Source organism: Anolis carolinensis, chromosome 2 (assembly GCF_035594765.1).
Source record: "Anolis carolinensis isolate JA03-04 chromosome 2, rAnoCar3.1.pri, whole genome shotgun sequence".
In the NCBI taxonomy this organism is placed as follows: Eukaryota; Metazoa; Chordata; class Lepidosauria; order Squamata; family Dactyloidae; genus Anolis; species Anolis carolinensis.
Genome location: NC_085842.1, coordinates 151,566,141 through 151,585,533, shown reverse-complemented (window position 1 = coordinate 151,585,533; position 19,393 = coordinate 151,566,141).

Here is a 19,393-nt window from a genome sequence, read left to right as displayed (position 1 = left end):
CTGCAAAAATGTGCCTATTTACTGGAGCCAGGAATCACTTGACTCCAGTTTCTGTCTAGCTCAGGGAGTCAACAGAAGACTAGTTCTACACAATAAACACCAAAGCACAGCTGAAGCCACAGAAGAAGGCAAGCTATTGTATGAAGGAACACAACAGCTTGGCAAGGCCTACAAAGTAAAGACATGGAGACTAAAATGGAAATCACTCCAATACAAAGAAATAGCGGCAGTTTTAAAGTATGAAATGCAATCACTTGCTGCTCAAGGTTATAGTATCTCCATTCCAGTTTTCCCTTTTGCCTAGACCTTGAAAGTCTTGCTCACATGTTTTTTTTCTTCCTTTTCCCCAGTATCCTCTAAGCATCTCAGAAGGGGTCAGCTGCAGGCCTGTAGCGAGGGGGGGGGGGGTTTAGGGGTTCAACCCACCCCCCCGAAATTTTTCAAGTTATAAAAAAAAATCTCGTTTACTCATGAATTTTAACTGGTTAACCAAATCCCCATGCTAAGTCTATGAGATGCAAAACATTAAGAGTCCCTCCAGGCACTATCTTAAGCAGATATTGACAGGTTTGTAGCGGGGAGGGGTATGTGCTAGGGGTTCAACCCCCCCCCCTGAAATTTTCAAAACCCCTCCCGAAGTTTTTTTCTGGCTACGGCCCTGGTCAGCTGCACCTTCTTTTATGCTCTTTGTCAAGGACAGAACGCCACAAGATTCAAAGTAACAGAGTTTATTAGATTACAGAACTCAAAAATGCCCGTAAAACACAAGGGCCAGGCAGTTTTTGCCTTTAGGAGCAAAAAGGGGCAAAAGTAAATGTTCAAAAGATAAACCGGATTAAACCGGAGTTTAATCCGGGTAAAAAACAAACTGCTTGCTTCAGCCTGGGTATAAACGAAACGAAAGCCAAGGAACAAAAGATACAAAGAATGCAACTAATTGGCAGCAGATTCCTCTCTGCTGCCAACACTGTGCTCAGAGTAACTTGCGTCGCTCCCCCACACACACAGTAGACAGGATCTCCAACACGAGTAAATCAGCCAAGGATTGTAGCAGTTGAGTAGACCAGTTCCGTTCCGTAGATCAAAGCCAGAAGCAGACGTTTGTAGTTTTTCCAAGTCCAAGAAGGGGGGAAGACAAGCCGTGGTCAGTTCAGTCCGAGTTCTCAAAGCAGGAGATGGCGTCCGTCAAGAAGACGACGGAAGGTCAAGCTAATAAGAGTAAGCACAGGTTTGCACAAACAAATGCCCACACAATCCCTCCCGCCGTCTGACCCTGGATTCCAATCAACTTACGTCACAGCACAGGAAAGCACACAAGTCTTCAGGGAAGCGTCCCACACACACACGGATCCCAAGCGTTTGCCCAGATTACCTTGCCCAACGCAATTTGCAATTGCTCTCAAGCCCCATTTTATGCCAATTACAAATCTTCATCACTGTCAGCTGTCCTCCTTAACCCGGGCGTTTCCTCATCACTTTCCTCGTCAGAGCTGGAACACCTCTGACTACGCCCAACAGCATCTCCAGCTGTGGATCCCGTCCCATCCCTCCAGCTAAACCATGGGTCTAATCCTGAAGGTCCCCATTCATCTTCTGTCCCATCATGGCCAGTGGCACCCACTTCCTCCCTTACCCGAGTCCAATCCATCTCATCCTCCTCTGAGCTAACCAGCCCCTCCTCCATTCTCTCCGTAAACCCTTCGAAAGACTCCTCGTCAGATGGTGCTGCAAATATGTCTCGCAGTCTTTTTCTCTCTCGCTCCTCGAGAGTATCTGACTCTCGAGGAGTCTTACGCCCACGTCTGTCAGTAACAGAGCCATGAGGCTCAATCATAACACTATCCCCTCTCACAAAGGCCTCCTCCCCCGATGGCGGAGAAGTGGCAGTGATACCCTCCGCTATAGCACCACGACGACTAGAGGTATCAAGTTTCAACAGCGAACGATGAAAGACTGGATGGACCTTTAAACTAGACGGTAAACGCAAACGAAACGCAACAGAAGAAATCTTTTTAACGATAGGAAAGGGACCCAAATACCGAGGCGCAAACTTTCCCCCAGCCTGTTTAATATGTTTGGAAGATAACCACACCAAATCCCCTTCTTCCAACTCCTCCCCTGCCTGCCTGTGGCGGTCAGCCTGAGTCTTCTGCGTTGCCTTAGCTTCCAACAGTAAGCGACGGGCAACATCATGCAATGCAGCCATTTCCGAAGAGCGGTACACAGGGTCCGAAGAGACCACATTGGTCGACGGCGCCACACCTCCCCGTGGGTGAAAACCATAAGTTAGCTCAAATGGCGTATGCTGACTAGACGTGTGCACCGCATTGTTGTAAGCAAATTCCGCCACCGGTAACCACTTTACCCAAGCCGTGGGTTGATCTAAACAAAAACAACGCAGATACTGCTCTAAGAGCCCATTAACCCGTTCCGACTGTCCATCCGTTTGCGGATGGAAAGCTGAAGACACGTTTAACTTAGTCCCCAAACACTCATGGAAGTGTTTCCAAAAGCGTGACACAAATTGCGGAGCCCTATCTGAAATAATCACCTCGGGTGCTCCGTGCAAACGATAGATGTGCTTTGTAAATAGTAAGGCCAACGTAGGGGCCGCCGGAATGGTTGAACAAGGAATAAAATGAGCCAGTTTACTAAATAAATCCACCACCACCCAAATACAAGTATAACCCCCAGACTTAGGCAAATCTGAAATAAAATCCATGGAAATGATTTGCCATGGCCTCTCCGGAACAGGTAAAGACGATAACAACCCTCTAGGGCGCCCAACAGGCGTCTTACTCTGCTGACAAACGGCGCAGCTGTCACAAAAGCGCAGAATGTCTTGCCGCATCTTTGGCCACCAGTAGCTCCTGGTGATAAGCTGTACGGTCTTGAACCTGCCAAAGTGCCCAGCCATGGGTTCGTCATGGTGGGCTCTAATCACCTCCAACCTGAGGGTCCCCACTGGTACGTAAACCTGCCCCCTACGCACCAATACCCCGTCTTGATCCTGGAGATGTGGCAGTATGGTACGGTTACCTGCAGAGAGCAGCATCAGTTGCTCCTGAGTCCACACATCATCCTTCTGAGCCTCAAGGATCTGGTCATGTAACCCAAGCTCATTATCTACAACACACAGAGAGGCAGTAGGCAAGATGGTCTGACATACTACCTGCTCATTGGTCTTAAATTCCGGCTTGCGGGATAAAGCATCGGCCCGCAAGTTTGCCTTCCCCTCCACGAACTGCACCTTGAAGTTAAACCTGGAGAAAAACAAAGCCCAGCGGATTTGACGCTGGTTTAACTTCTTTGCTGTTTGCAAGTGCTCTAAGTTCTTGTGATCAGATCTGACCACGATCTGGTGCCGTGCCCCTTCAAGCCAGTGCCGCCACACCTCAAACGCCACCTTAATCGCCAACAACTCCTTCTCCCATATGGTATAGTTCTGCTCGAAGGGTGTTAGTTGCCGCGAGTAAAATCCACAGGGACGCAAGGTCCCTGAGGAATCCTTCTGAGACAATACAGCCCCCAACGCGTAGCTAGAAGCGTCCGCTTCTACCACGAACGGTCTGTCAACATCAGGATGGGTTAGTATGTTGTCCGATTGAAAACTAGACTTTAGTTGTAGAAACGCCTCGTGAGCTTCCCGCCCCCACACAAATGGCTGTTTCTTGCGCAGAAGCTGCGTCAAAGGTACCGTGAGCTTTGCAAAATTCGGAATAAACTCCCGGTAGTAATTAGCGAAACCCAAGAACCTTTGTACATCCTTCTTAGACTTCAGCTCCTGCCATGAGTTGACGGCGTCAACCTTATGTGGGTCCATTTTAAGTTCCCTACCTGACACTACATGACCTAGGAACTCCACTTCAGGCACATGAAAGACGCACTTGGAAGCCTTGGCGAAAAGCCCATTAGCCCGCAGTCGGTGCAGAACCTGCTTGACATGTTGACGATGTTCTTTCTCGTCCTTAGAAAAAATCAAGATATCATCCAAATAAATCACTAAAAATTGGTCAATTAGGTCCCTGAACACATCGTTCATGAACCTCTGGAATACCGCAGGAGCATTACAAAGCCCAAAAGGCATGACTCGGAACTCGTGGCATCCGAAACACGTGTTAAATGCCGTCTTCCATTCATCCCCTTCCCGTATACGGATTAAGTTATAGGCCCCCCGCAGGTCAAGCTTGGTAAAGACCTTAGCCCCTTGCACCCTTGATAACAATTCCGAGATTAAAGGGAGCGGGTACCTATCCCGAATGGTGTATTTGTTTAGGATCCGATAGTCACAGACCAGCCTAAGTTCCCCAGTCTTTTTGGCTACAAAGAATACTGGTGCCGCAGTTGGAGAACTAGATGGGCGAATAAACCCCTTGGCTAAATTTTCATCTAGAAACTCCCGCAAAGCTTGCCTTTCCGGTACAGTCAAGGCATACAGCCTCCCTGCTGGCAGTTTCGCACCTTCTGCTAACTTGATGGCGCAATCATATGGCCTGTGCGGTGGTAATTTGTCCGCTTCTCTTTTACAAAATACATCAGAGAACTCCCCATACTCAGCAGGCACTCCCTCCATATCAGAATGAGTAACATTTAGAGTGCAACAGTCCTGCCTCTTTAAGATCACTTTACGTGTTGCCCAATCTACTTGTGGGTTTACTACAGCTAGCCAATCCATCCCCAGGATCACATCATATCTAGGCAAGCTCGTAATATCCCACACAAACGTTCCCGTTACTCCCTGCACCTCCCACGTTACTGCTGAGGTTTCATGGTTAACCACCCCAGTCTCCAGCAGTCTCCCATCTGCTCCTTCCACCCACACGTCGCATGCCTTGCGCACTCTAGGAATGCCATGCTTCTTAGCAAACTCAATATCTACATAGGAGACCGTAGCCCCTGAGTCCAGCAGTGCCAAAGTAGAAACAAGTTCCCTTCCCCCAACAGATAATGTAATGGGTACGAAAACATGCTTCCTCCCCTCAGTTGACTGCTTGAGGAGCCCTAGTGCGTTGGACTCACGTCGCACTAGGGCTGACCTTTTCCCGAAAGCTGGGAAGGTTTCACATTACAATTTTTGGCAAAATGCCCAGCATTCCCACAGTACAAACACAAGCCCAGCTGCCTCCTACGGCTCTTTTCCTCTGTAGACAGCTTTTTAAAGACCCCAAGCTCCATGGGCTCTTCCCCCATCACCACAGGTGCCCTGGTTACATGCATGGGTGGCGCACACATTGCTTTTGAGTGTTTACGAGCCTCGAACCTTTCGTCTAAACGCAGCACCTTAGCTACTAAGGCGTCCCAGCTTTCAGCCGGCTCCAAGCGTGCTAATTCATCCTGGAGCATATCACTTAACCCGGCAGTAAATAAAAGCATGAATGCATTTTCCCCCCAATCCAGCTGGTGGCGATACAGGTTAAACTTATTTAAGTAATCCAAAACAGTCCCCTTTCCCTGTTTCAACCGATACAGAGCCCACCCAGCGTTCTCCGTGCGGAGAGGATCCCCAAAAGTATCAGTTAACAACTTTTTGAAATTATTCAAATTGTCCTTGACTGGGTCATTTCCCAAAATTAAATTAGTGGCCCATTGTCCTGCGGGACCGGTCAACAAACTCAAAATAAAGGCCACCTTGCTAGTGTCTGTAGGAAAAGCATGAGCACTGAGCTGAGAAAAATAAAGCTCCACTTGTGCCAAAAAGGTTGGCAACTTGCACCTGGTTCCGTCAAAGCGTTCAGGAGTCAAAACATGTCCTTTCACAGCCTGAGCTGTTTGGCTAACGGTAAAAGCCGTTTGCAATTGGTCTACTTTGGCCCTTAACTCATCCATCGTCTTCCTGACGGGTTTATTGCTGCAATAAACTTTTTAATGGCGTTGGGCAATCTGTCAAGGACAGAACGCCACAAGATTCAAAGTAACAGAGTTTATTAGATTACAGAACTCAAAAATGCCCGTAAAACACAAGGGCCAGGCAGTTTTTGCCTTTAGGAGCAAAAAGGGGCAAAAGTAAATGTTCAAAAGATAAACCGGATTAAACCGGAGTTTAATCCGGGTAAAAAACAAACTGCTTGCTTCAGCCTGGGTATAAACGAAACGAAAGCCAAGGAACAAAAGATACAAAGAATGCAACTAATTGGCAGCAGATTCCTCTCTGCTGCCAACACTGTGCTCAGAGTAACTTGCGTCGCTCCCCCACACACACAGTAGACAGGATCTCCAACACGAGTAAATCAGCCAAGGATTGTAGCAGTTGAGTAGACCAGTTCCGTTCCGTAGATCAAAGCCAGAAGCAGACGTTTGTAGTTTTTCCAAGTCCAAGAAGGGGGGAAGACAAGCCGTGGTCAGTTCAGTCCGAGTTCTCAAAGCAGGAGATGGCGTCCGTCAAGAAGACGACGGAAGGTCAAGCTAATAAGAGTAAGCACAGGTTTGCACAAACAAATGCCCACACAATCCCTCCCGCCGTCTGACCCTGGATTCCAATCAACTTACGTCACAGCACAGGAAAGCACACAAGTCTTCAGGGAAGCGTCCCACACACACACGGATCCCAAGCGTTTGCCCAGATTACCTTGCCCAACGCAATTTGCAATTGCTCTCAAGCCCCATTTTATGCCAATTACAAATCTTCATCACTGTCAGCTGTCCTCCTTAACCCGGGCGTTTCCTCATCACTTTCCTCGTCAGAGCTGGAACACCTCTGACTACGCCCAACAGCATCTCCAGCTGTGGATCCCGTCCCATCCCTCCAGCTAAACCATGGGTCTAATCCTGAAGGTCCCCATTCATCTTCTGTCCCATCATGGCCAGTGGCACCCACTTCCTCCCTTACCCGAGTCCAATCCATCTCATCCTCCTCTGAGCTAACCAGCCCCTCCTCCATTCTCTCCGTAAACCCTTCGAAAGACTCCTCGTCAGATGGTGCTGCAAATATGTCTCGCAGTCTTTTTCTCTCTCGCTCCTCGAGAGTATCTGACTCTCGAGGAGTCTTACGCCCACGTCTGTCAGTAACAGAGCCATGAGGCTCAATCATAACACTCTTCTTCTATCTATTGTAGCCAAATTCTTCCACCTAACACTTTCAAAAGTGGCTGTAATATATATAAAAGGGAAGACCATTCACTTCTTATGCACAGTGTAAAAACTGAAGGCCCTTGGGTTGGCTTGAAACGTTGCCAACCTTTCAATATCATTAAAAGTCTCCCTTGTTCTTGTTATCAGCACCAGATTGATCTTGGCATCCGTCCTGGTACAGGTATATCATTGGAATGGAGAGATATTGCTTAGAGCCTCAGTATATAAATATCACCTTCTGCATTTCCAAGATTTGGCTCTGATTAAAAGGAGTCACAGGAACAACAGACAGATGCTTTTAGAAAGCACTTTAACAGAGGGCAATCAAATAAAGCTAAAACACAGGGCTAGGGAAGAAAAGCGGTAACTATCAAAGGCATGTATATCTGAATTGCACTTTGTTAAACCTCTCAGCTCCTTTTCTGATTCTTTAAATACAGAAGCACTTAAATAGCAAGCTACTGCTTCAGGTGTGTTTGCTTTCACCCAAACCTCACATTCTGGGACCCTGACTGTTGCTGGGTTAGAAGCAGGTTCTTCTGTTGTGCCATTTATGAATCTCATTTGTAAGTAAAGAAATGTTTATATTAATAAGACAGATTTTTTAAAATACATTGGTAACTCCCTTGAAATAAAAAGAAAGTGTACAGCCGTTTTGTTAAGAAGTGATCACAATATTGAGAGAAAATGGAGCAGATGATGTAGTAGGAGTAATGCAGCACAGAATAGATAAAGACACAGTGTAGGAATGCCTGGCTAATCTAACTGAATCCAAGGCCCTTTCCACACAGCTGAATAAAACCCCATATTATCTGCTTTGAACTTTGGCAGTGCGGACTCAGATAACCAAGTTCAAAGCAGATATATATGGCTGTGTGGAAGGGCCCCAAGTCTTCAAGGCCAATGATATCCAAAGATATTAAAAGAACTGGCAAAAGTAATTTTGGAACTTCTCGCAATCATATTTGGGAATTCCTGAAGAACAGGAGAAGTCCTGGAGAACAGGAGCAGACTGGAAAAGGGAAAATGTTATCTTCACTTTCAAAAAGGGAAAAATAAGATTCAATTACTGGCCAGTCAGACTGACATCAATATCAGGAAATACTCTAGAGCCAATTCTCTCACACCAGAAACAACTTGCAGTTTCTCAAATCACTCTTGACATGAAATAAATGAGATGGAAAAGCACGAGTGACTGTCCTTTTAGTGTAGAGAATCGCTCCTCCAGATCATTTTGAATTCTGCCCCTCCATCACACTCACATGTGGAAACCTAAGAGCTGGCAATATATACATCTTTTACATTAATTACATGGTCAGTATTACATTTTTTTTAAATCAAGGGATTAACAATATCCAAAAGTCAAGAGATCCCTTGCCCTGCCCAAAGCCCCTTACATTAAAGAAGACTGATACCAGTATAAAACCACTTCTTTCCATGGGATAAAATTGTTCTGCCCCAGACCCCTTATGATACAAGAGACAGAGCTCCAGGTTAAAACCATTTCATTCCTTGGGATAATACTGTTATGTCCCAAACTCCATTTTTTTTCCTGGAATCTGTGAAGCAAGAAATGCATTTCATTTTTTAAGCCTTAATATTTGAAAGAAGAGCTTTCATTGTTTTAATAAGCATACAGCATGAGTTCTTACAATGAACTTTTACAAAGGTGAGTATGGATTTTTTTTCTTCATGCAGACATCTTGGTGTATGAAATTCCTATTGTACTAACTTCTTTCTCTCAATTAATCTCAAAGGTACAAGAATTTTTTGTAAACTGATCCAGACGAACACAGCTATGTCTTTGAATTGTAAATGTTATGTTTTCTTAAATGCTTACTTGTGAATAGTTCAAAATTTCTTTACTGTCCTAATCATTCTCAGCTTGAACCTCTGTTTTGATCTAATTTGGTCCCTCAGTTCCTCTCTTTTATCTCTGGCCAACAGCTTAGTATTACACTATGTATGGGGGGATGGGGACATTGCTGCAAGCTGTGAAACCAGCATGAGTGCACACATTAATCTGATTCAGAGGCATCTATCGCCACATGGTGATTATCTCCCTTAATTTGATGGCAAGCTATGGCTTGGCCTTCTGTGAGTGAGGGGGGATTCATGAATGAGAAGGAGAGGGGCTGCTTGCAGCAAGAGGCTTTCTCTCCCCATGTAGTAATAGCTATATCAATGCTATCTCCCCCAGAAGGTGGCCCATGACAGATATATTAATGACACAGTGTGAAACTCCAAGGGGAAGGATGCACAGAGCATAAGGAATCCAAACAAACAGCAGCTACTGAAATGCAAGAAGACTTCCTCTGCTAGAAGGGAGGGGAAGCTGTGAGCAGACATCCAGCATTGATTCCCATCCATCTAGTAGATCTTGGCTTGCGGGAAGGAATGGTGCTAAACCATGTGTGACCTGATTGAATACCTAAATGACCAGCCAGGACAAAAACGTGCAGGTGTTTCCAAATGAGCTGAGATAGGGTAAGCAGCAATGGCTATGGCATGGGATCTTGAAGGAAGGTGCAAGTGATCCTCACAGTGATCCTCAGACTGTGCATCCAGGAAGCCCTTTAGATTTGTCAGTCAAAGAAGGAAGTGGTGCGGATCTGACGTAGAACCTCTGCACACAATGGAGAACATCCTAGAGTTACTTGCTCAATCCCTATGGTCTATCAAGAATTCAAAGACTATCAGCAAGCTAGTTTGGGGATCACCATGGGACAAATTAGACTTACGATTCTTGAGATTCTTTTCATGTGGTGCAAGAGGTTAATCAGGTTTATTTGGCCTCATTAAACTAGATAATGGGCCCCTGGTGATGGCGAGGTGTGTTAAAGCACTGAGCTGCTGAACTTGCAGACCGAAAGGTACCAGGTTCAAATCCCAGGAGTGGAATGAGTGCCCGCTGTTAGCCCCAGCTCCTGCCAACCTAGCAGTTCGAAAACATGCAAATGTGAGTAGATCAATAGGTACCGCTCCGGCGGGAAGGTAACGGCGCTCCATATAGTCATGCCGGCCACATGACCTTGGAGGTGTCTACGGACAACACCGGCTCTTCGGCTTAGAAATGGAGATGAGTACCAACCCCCAGAGTCGGTCACGACTGGATTTAACGTCAGGGGAAAACCTTTACCCTTTTTTACTAATCCACATAATACATTCAAGAACTAACTCAAAACTTTGCACATTTGCACATTTGTGAATGGTGGCAATGCTGGGGAAGTAGCCTTCCAATAAAATAGTTGACCATCATTGATTTTTGTCGTGGAGAAACAGAAGTAAGACTGTGCAAAAACTTCAGCCCAATCCCAAATAATGAAGTGAATTTGTTATTTCAGTTTGTATTAGTTCTGGAGCTTACAGGTTGGCCCAAAGTGGAACGACAGTCTGAAACATTTAAAACCAATGCAGAGACATCAAAAATGACTTTCAGATGTCTTTTTAATACTAGTTTTGACTTTCTTCAAGTATGTCTTTAAAATCAAAGTTTATTTTAATTGTGTTTTAAATTTTGTATTAAGAATGTTAACTACCTTGTGTTTTTTTTTTTTAAAGTATGCTGCTTGAATCCCATGCTGAGAGAAAGGTGGGAAATAAATTAATTGAAAATAATAGTGTGTTCTCAGAATGACTGTATATGGAGGATGACAAGACGTTATAGAACTTCATCACATGGAAACAGTGGAGTAAATCGTGGAGCAGCGGAGCGAATCGGTTGCTCAGTACCCCACATCACCAGCATCACAAGCTTGCCCATCACACACCGGAAAACATACCTTTCCGGTGTGCTCCTTCACTATCTCCCTGATTTCCTATTTGAACATGGGTAGTCTCCTGTGTTCAGATTTCTTCCTCATAGCACACTTTGTCAATGCAGCCATGATGAGATCTGGTGGGCTCTCTGCCAGCTGCATGGGTGAAGTGTTCTATGACAGGGAATTTTCCCCATGTGGTGAGGCCCTGAATGTGGAGACGGAAGGGTCATGTGTTTATATTCATTGACTTATTACATGTAAATATTACATCAGCTGCCTGATTTTTACCTATGCATAAATGGCTGCACATTTCAGGTGACACTCAAGTGTCCAGTCCTGGCATGTACAAAGAGATTGGGCAAGATTGTGTGTAATCCTTCCGTCCACTTGTTGGTTGAATCTAGCCTCATATGATCCAGTGCAAAGCTTTGAATAAAGCCATTGTCTTTTTCATTTTTGTTAAAGTCTAAAAACTGACTACTGTATATGCATACATGTGTGTACATATACAATATATAAGAACATTTCCACGTGCCCTTGAGGCTAATTGGAATAAGCTGTATAATCCCCCTCCTATTAAATTGACTATTGGTAATATGGTCACTACATGAAATGCAAGATAGGGAAGATCAGTGAGGAGTTGTGTTGCTCACCTCCAGTGATTTTATGGATACCATGTAATGTGTTTCCAGATTCTGAATGTAAGGCTCCGACCATCTACAACTTCAAAATATCCTCCCCCCACCCACCCCCAAAATCTAAAGGAAACCTTGCTTTTTCCATTTCATATTTACTATTTCACTGTATATAATGGGACTTGAGCATCCACGCTATCTTCAGTGAGTCCTGGAGTCAAATCCCAGTGAATACCAAGGGCCCATAGAATCCCACAAAGTGAGATTTGCTGAACAATTTCTCCAATAACATATAATGCTCAGCATTTTTACTAGGTTTTAAAATGCCTGAATCATATACATTATCCTACTACTGTGATTGCAACAATAATCCTGAAAGGTAGAACAGTGTTTTGATCTTCATATCATGAATCAGAGAAGGAGGAAGCTGGGGCTTTACCTAGGACACGAGATTGGAATTAGAGACCTCTTGAATCATTGTTTTCTGCTTTAGGAATGCCAGTATTCCAAATCATATTCCAAGGTGCAAATATCCTTTCTGGAAGAGGAAAGGAATTGCATCTTCCTTAGATGCCACACTGCATACTAAATATTGCTAGGACAATGTGATGCCTCTGAAATAGCCAGTTCCTTGAGGGGTGATGTTAAAGTCCTGCAAAACAATGAGCAACACCTGTCCATGAGCTGCACAATAAACCGATCATCTGGAAAATGCCCCTGGGTATTATTTATTCCTGGTGCCTCTCTGCCTGTTATGTCCCTTCCCTCTTTGACGGCCATTATTCCTTTGATGCTAAAGTCAGGCTGCATTTTAAAAGGGGAACAAGCAAATAGCTCCAGCTTTGTTTTAAAGCCCTCTGAGCGAGAGCAGAGTCTGTTGGCTCTGAATCCACCAGCCACAGACATAAATCCCTTTGCCGCTCCCTTTGTAGCTTTTTGATGTCTGCCCCCTTAAACCTTTCCCATGTGTCCTGTCCCCCTGAGAACTTATACACAGTGACTGTCTGCAGCCCTGCACGGGGGTCTGGATTTACTCTTCTTATCAGGAGGCAGCAGATACTCGCCAATTGACGTCGGCATACAAGGAACAGTCAGCCCTGCCAGAAACTGGAGGCCTGGCCCATGGGACCGTCTTGAAATGAACAGTGCCACCTCACTCCCTTCACACTGCACTCCTCCCAATTCAGTATACGTAGTTAACAATACCAGGTCTTTACTTTCCCTCCCCATTTGACCCCCACTGTGTGCATTTCACACTATCAAAATTACTGTTCCCAGTTGATAAGCATATCTCCTGTTGTTTTTCATTGCCCCTATGCACTTCTCTATGTTGCATTGTGTACCTTCCCTCATTGATGTCTGCTTTCTTTTAAAGAGGCATACAATTTGTGTGCAAAGGATTCTGGACCACTGGAGTATAAGGAAATGAAGCAGAACATGTTTGGCTTATAACAAGTAGCTGTGCAAGCAGTGCCAAAATAATTGGAATACATTAGAGCCCTTTGGCCACTACTTACAGTGCATCCCGTCTCAGGTTCAGATACTGTCTCCGATTTTTTGTTTTTTGTTTTTTTAAACTTGTGTATTCTGAACAATCATGTACAGGAAAACATTATCTTTCCTCTTTAAAATATGTTCAGGCATAAAGCAGAAAGGGAGTTTGTCCTTACTTGTGCTTACTTTCAAAATAAACACTAATTTCCAAACATATGAAACAGAACCAAAACAGTGAAACATAACCATGGTGCAAGGATCTATCTTGAACTGGGCTTGAAGATTGATCTAATTTGGTATTTCAGACTTGGTCTTGTTGGGAATCACCCTGGACTACTCAAGTCTAAATGTAGTCAGATAGATGATAGAGTTAGATTGAGGGAATCCTTTCCCTGTTTCCAAAGCATGCCTAGATAGGATTCACCATTGTTTCCTGATTCCCGTCCTATTTAGGTCAGCCCACCCTTTGATGTTTCTAGAAATGTGATCTCTCCTAGGGCTTTGACGTAACTTCCCCAATTTGGCCTTTGGAATGTTTATGGCCCTAGAGAAGAAGCGACCCACAGGCTTGGTTGCCTTTCCAACTTTCTGCTTTGTTCCAGAGAGGACGCACCTCTGTCCTCTACTAGCCAAGACGTAGCTATCTAGAGCTTTGTTATTTTAATCCATCTAGGTAACAGGATAGATTAGATAGTTAGCTCCAAACTTTTTCTATCCATCAATGGATTTCTTTTTACCTCAATAAATGCTTTTAAACTTTAAAGCTAACTTTGCATACCTTTGCCTTCCTGATGACACAGACGCCTTCCAAAACTCGCACCGCGTAAGTCTCACTGCTGCTGCAATTTTTACTCTGCTATTTTAATGGGAATTTACCTCCTAAAGAGGGTGATTAGAGCTTAACGGCTTGTCCATTCCCAACAGGTCTCAAATAGATTTGAACTGATATTTGAATCCAAATATTGAGATCTGGAAAAGCAGATCTTTGAGTTTCCTTTTCAACACCATTGCGTGATCAAAACAATTTAACTCATTCTCTTTTTGATCTTCTTTTTTCTTTGTGAGAATTTTTTGAAGTGCTTAATAAAAACATATGGAAAAAAACAATTTTAACCTGCCACATGTTTTTGTTTGACATCATTTTATTAAATTTAGACTGCATCTACACTGTAAAATTAATGCTGTTTGGCCATAGCTCAATGCTTTGGAATCATGGGAGCTGCAGCTTTAAAAGGGTCTTTAGCCATCTTTGCCAGAGAGTGTTGTTGCAATATGGAATCCCATGATTCCATAGCACTGATCCAGGGCAGTTATACTGGTGCTAAACTGCATTTATTCTACAGTGCAGATGCACCTTTAGAGATTGGGCAATCTCTTCAGAACAAATAATCCCTGGCAAATTTCAAACAAATGTGCTAACCAAATTTAAATTTGAAATAATTTTCTAATTTGCAAAATCTGTGAGAGAATCATACTTTCAGTGCATGCCTTATATAAGGGTTCGGCCTGTCTAGCTTTGGCTACATCATGCTCAAGTCTTTATGAAAGTCCCAAGGCTTCAAAATTCAAGGACAGCTGCACTAAAAAAAACACAGCAAAAACAAGGTGTAAAGTATTTTCCTTTTCAAAAAATAAAGTTTTAGTGGGCAGTGGGTGGATGGACAGGCAGGCAGAGATGAGGTGTTATCAGTTAAATCAAGCAAAAGAGCACAAATCTGCAGGAGATTACTGAATATATACAGGTCAGTAACTTCACACCATCTTTCCCCCAAAGTGCTGTGATTGGAGAGCATTGGAGAGATTCTTTCCTCACACTTTCTGGTTGTCCCCATGTTTCATGGTTTGTTACAGATCAGACTGAATCACAGGCAGAATTGGGATGACCTGACGGGCTTTGTACCTGATCCAGACCAATCAGAATGAGTCTGAATCAGTGTGACTTGAGAATTCAGAACTTGTTCAAAGTGGTTTCCTGCATTTGATTAAATGTACATTTTGTATTTTCACTACCAAACATCATAAAACAAGAAATACAAGAAATTACCAGGGAGCCGTGATATAAGGAGACAGTGGGGTCTGCGTATATAAAAGGTTGCAATTCAAACTCACTTAAAGCTTACAGAGTAGGTACTAAAATCTCTTCCCCCCCCCCCCCAATATTTCTAATGTTTCAACTTAACAATATCTTGCTTACACTTAGTTTCAATTGGTGCTCATATTATACATACTTCATTTCTATGTAACATTGCTTTTATCTGCACCCTCTCTTTTTATGCATCCTTCTCTTAAAAAAAGGGGGGGGGAGGAAAAAAGCAAAATAGGGAGAGAAAAAAGGAAAGGTAAGATAGGTGACCTCTGGTCTATCCCAACCTAGTCACAACCAAAGCTACTCGCATATGCTTCACCTTCTAGACCTCTCTTTACTCTTTTCTCATATTACAACATCAACAAAAAAAACCCTTTAATTTATTCTTCAAAACTCCTGGCAAGCCTTTCTATTTTTCATGCAAAAAGTGAATAAAAGGTTTCTAGTCTTTTAAAAAGTTTTCAGTGTCTCTTCTTTTAGTAGACATGTTAGTTTGTCCATTTCAGCCAAGTCCATCATCCATTCTTCCGTTGTTGGTATTGTACTCTTCTATTTCTGTGAGTAGAGTTGTCTAGTTGCTGTGGTCATATATTGCCATAGACTGTCCTGGTTATTTTTATCAGTCAGACCAAGTAGAAAAGTCTCCGGTTTCAGCTAGATGCTTCCCCCTAAAATTTTCTGGATCACTGTATGTATTTGAATCCAATATTTTGGCATGTTTACATGTCCATAACATATGATTGAAGGACCCCACTTGTTGTTTACATTTCCAGCAAATATTGGAGCTCTTTTTATGTATCTTAGAGAGTTTTTCAGGTGTCATATACCATCAGTACATCTTTTTATAGAAATTCTCTTTCAAATTACCACATAATGTGAATTGTAATCTTTTATTCCACATTTTCTCCCATTGTTCCAGCATTATATTGTGCCCCACATTTTGTGCCCACTTTATCATGCATTATTTGTTCATCTGCCATTTCCCATTTCAATAACATTTTATACATTTTACCAATTAAATGTTCACCATTCATACATAATTGTAACTCAAATTCCGATTTGCTTTATTTGCTCTGAGTCCCCTTTGGGGTGACAGAGGGTGGGGTATAAACGTAGCAAACAAACAAACAAATAAATAAATAAATAAATAAATAAATAAAACCAACTGACTGTTTGTCTTGTCTGAATCTTTCCATTAACTGTAAATAAGAAAACCACTGGAAGACAAAACCCTCTGCAATTAATTGATCTCTTGTTTTGATTCTATATTCTCCATGTACATTGTCTAAGAGATTTTGATATGTTAACCATTTCTTCTTACCTTATCTTTCTTTTCTATAAAACGATTCTTGCGCAGATACCCACCTTGAGATCTTTGGGCATAAGATTGATTTATACCTCACCCATATTCATAGTAAAGTACATCTAACATACTGGGGTTTGAAATCTACATTCACTTTCACTTTATCCTACCACATGATACCATTTCAGCAGCATAGAAAAACAGAGGACAGTGTGCCTTTAGAGGAATCAGGTAACATGGGTAATGGTATGAAGTGGGGAAAAGCAGGGGAAAGGTGAACCTGAAGAGGGAAGGACATGTGATGGCAGAAGATGGACCTCAGTGGGAGGGAACAGAGGAAGACATTTCCCTCCACTGTCCCACACTTTGCCCCTCTCTTCCCCTGCCAATCTGATGAGGTCCTGAAATTTCCCAAAGCCCATACACATTGCCAAAAAAAAAAAAGCAAAACATTTGGAAGTAGTAACTAAGAAGAAGATTTTAAAAAAGAGCTCAAGGTAAAATTCTGACTACTTCCAAATGTTTTGGTTAGTTTTGTTCTGGCAATGTGTGTGGTCTTTGGGGGGAAGGGTGTCAGAGTATTGCAGCGCAACGGTAGTATGAAAAGCAATGGAGCACAGAATGAAGCGACACTTTGAGGTGTCAGTAAAAGCAATATACAAAGCTTTACTGAATGGAGCAGTAAACAGCACAAACAGACTCTTGCAGACGACAAACAAACACAGGACTGATCTGTTCTCCAACAGATCTCAAACTCAACTCGAACTCAAGACAGACTGAACTGATGCAATAGATATGCACATACTCTTGTGTCTGGATCCTCCCTAGTTCCAGCCACACACACCAAGGTCATCATAGCTCATTAATGATTAACTCTTTACACACTCTGGATGATGCAATCTGACTGCAATACAAGCATGGCACAAATTACATTTAAACACTCTCATTACACAAATCTCACATTGACAAAGGTGAGTATTAAACTAACTTCTGACTGGCATAGTTGCCCACTCCTGCCCTACCAAGTTGCTGCTTTTCACACCCATTTCTTGAGTTCCAGGTTGTTAATTGGGGCATGTGGGCTGATGTGGCCATAAGGGTACTTTGAGAACAGAGAATGCAGTCCTCTAGGACATCTTTCATTCCCAAATGTGGTGAATGATGCTTTCAGGTGATACATACACACACACACACACACACACACACACACACACACATATCAGGCTGTTAAGTCTGCTGTTGAACTAAGGAAATAAATATAATTAGAATCTCTCTAAACAAATAAATAAAATAACCAGATTTGCCACAAATTCTGTGGGTTCAGTAACACAGCATCTTCCCCAATGTCAACATCCCATAAATCAACCAATCTGATTTCCCCCCTTAGTATTTTGGAATGCATGTGCACATTTTGCATTCTCACCAGGCCAGTTGTAAGCAATGGGAAGGAAGTGTGATTTGCAGTCATTGGAGTGGAAAGCCCAAGTGAGATGTTTGCATTTACATTCACTCTTTCTTTTTATTAAAAAAGGGGCTTCTTGCAAATGTCATCAAGTCTTCTGAGAAGAACTTGGGGGAGGGGGGGAGTAAATTGCTGCAAGTTTAGAAAACAGCACCTTTTACTGTACATATAACGGCAATCTCACGAGATCACTTTTCCATTTGTCATGCCTTTGCCTGTTTACAAGCTTCTAGTTTTTAGGTCATGGAGTGCCTGGTTGCTTTCCAGGGCTTGCCCAAAGCATTTTCCTACTGCATGAAGCTACTGCAGGGTGAAATCACTAAGAAGTACTCCAGCATTTTGTGAAAGCATGGGTGTAGAGTTTGTTCTCTTCAGATCAGATGGCCCTTTGTGGGCTCTCTTGAATGATTTTCCTCCAAGGAGATGTTTGAGCTGGCTTTGCTTATTTCCTGACAATAAGACATTAGGTGGAAAAATGCAAAGTTCTAGCTTATACCATGTGGAAAGTTAAAAAAAATGTAAAAGTGTGCATGTGTATGTGCCTTAAAATCCCCAGTCAACTCATGGTGGCCTATACATTCCATATGGTTTTTTTTAAAGCAAAGAGTGCTCAGAGCTGGTTTTGTCAGATTCTTGTGAAATATAGCCTACAACCTACAGTGTTTGTTGGTGGTCTAACTTCCAAGAATTAACCAGGGCTGACCCTATTCCAAGATCAAGTCGAATCTGGTAGCTACAGCATCTACAACACCACACTACTGCTGCTCACCATATGCCATGTGCACATCTTGTAAGATACATCTGAGCTTTACCACTCTATTAAAAGAAGCTTTGAGCTCTTCCAGGAATAAATAGGAGATACTGCTAGAACATCAGGGAGTGATTTACCTCCACTTTGCTGTGAGGCAAATATAGCATCTGAAAATAGTTTTGGCATTTATATATAGACTGGAGAGATTCCCACAAGAGATAAAATGGTGAGACTTGCAGGTGTAGGTTCACTGGCTTCTTTCCCTCTTAGAAGTCTCCTTGAGTATCCATCAGTTGGGGGGGGGGGAGGCAGAAGTCCTCCCTACTTATTGCATTCACTCCCCACTGACAACATCCCAACTGCTTTACTTCTGCCCTACTCCTGCCTCGTCAACTCTTGGTTGGGAAATAAATGGCAATTTCTCAGCAGCTGTCTGTGATGAGAAAAGTTGATCAATTGTGCCCTGCTCATTCTGAGCTGTTTGACTCACTTCTGCCGATGCAATTCTTTGCACTGCAGACAATGGATGCCAAGCGGTAAGTGGCATCACACATTCAATCAAGGAGCTGGTAGAATGCATTTCAGAATTACATTCTCAGATAACATACCTCCAGGTGTTATCAAGAAATCGTACCCCAAATTATGAATTATATGAATTGTGAGCTGCGGCTCTATTGAGACATACAGTGAGCATGTGCGCCTTTGCCCTGCAGTAACCCCTTCAGGAATTATCTTTGGAATGTTGTCTAAACACACCCTGAACCCCAGGAAATAATCCCTCAAATTACTATAATCCCCTCACAATGAACTAGGAGACACGAGGGAAGCATGCA